This window comes from Rousettus aegyptiacus, unplaced genomic scaffold, assembly GCF_014176215.1.
Source record: "Rousettus aegyptiacus isolate mRouAeg1 unplaced genomic scaffold, mRouAeg1.p scaffold_m13_p_7, whole genome shotgun sequence".
Classification (NCBI taxonomy): Eukaryota; Metazoa; Chordata; class Mammalia; order Chiroptera; family Pteropodidae; genus Rousettus; species Rousettus aegyptiacus.
In genome coordinates, this window is record NW_023416310.1 from 21879866 (window position 1) to 21880979 (window position 1114).

Below are 1114 nucleotides of genomic sequence, written 5' to 3' on the forward strand. Positions count from 1 at the left end.
AAAGAAACGAGCAAATGAAACAGAAAATATGTTTTAAAAACATAATAGGAAAAATAATCTCAAAATAAAATGATTTAATCTGCAGATTGAACGAATAATGCTATAAGGAAATGTTGATATTTGAATTATCAACATCGGTACTTAAGAATGACACGGAAACCCAGCCCTGAATCTGGGCCCGACTCGTTGCTTGCTTTAGCCAATAGCATGTTGTGTCAGCTCTGAGCCTAAGCCTCAAGAGTACTTGCATACTTCCTATCCTTCTGTTACAACTCTGCTACTGGTCTGTGAGCAAGCCTGGGCTATCCTCCTGGAGCATGAGAAATCACATGATCAGGTCACCCCAACTACCCCTACAAAAAGATAACCAACTGTCACATGTGTGGGTGAGGTGGTCAGCCAGGTTCCAGCGAACCCATGTCCTGACCATGGACACTCTGGCAGTTCACAGAGACCAATCAAGCCAGATCAGCAGAGCTGCTCTCTGCTGACCTGTGAGCTATGAGAACTGGTATTTGTTTTTGGCCACAAATCTTTGGAGTGGTTATTAGGCCACAAAAGCTAATTGATGAATACCTAAATGTTTTTCATTATCTTTTTCTTGTCTTTAGAGAGAAAATTTAGGACATGTCTTTTGTAAAGAAACATTTACCTGAAACTCAGCACATCTAGTTATATTTTAGTTTCTTTTTTTTTTTTCTGTTAAATTCTGTGGAACTACGTTTAATGCTTTTTATTAAAAATTCTTTTAATACTGTTTATTAATACTTTTATTTAAAAATGATTCCATCCTGTCTACGGCCATGCCACCCTGAATGTGCCCGATCCGTCTGATCTCAGAAGCTAAGCAGCGTCAGGCCTGGTTAGTACTTAGATGGGAGACCACCTAGGAAGACCAAGTGCTGTAGGCAAAATAAATAAATAGATAAATAGATAGATAAATAAATAAGAAGAATGATTCCTTTCCATCCAAACTCTACCTATCCACTTATCTGTCTCTTTTTTTAACTGTATACATACATAAGAAGATGTTAGGAACAGTGTTTACCAAAAGTTGAGTTGTTCTTTTATACCAGGTTCTGTCATGGTAAAATTTTGTATAATTTTAACATTG

At 37.3% G+C, this 1114-nt stretch overlaps 1 pseudogene; it reads left to right on the forward strand.

Annotated features, from left to right (window-relative positions):
- The first annotated feature begins 793 nt into the window (after positions 1-793).
- On the forward strand, positions 794-911 carry LOC118606162 (annotated as a pseudogene).
- The last annotated feature ends 203 nt before the right edge of the window (positions 912-1114 follow it).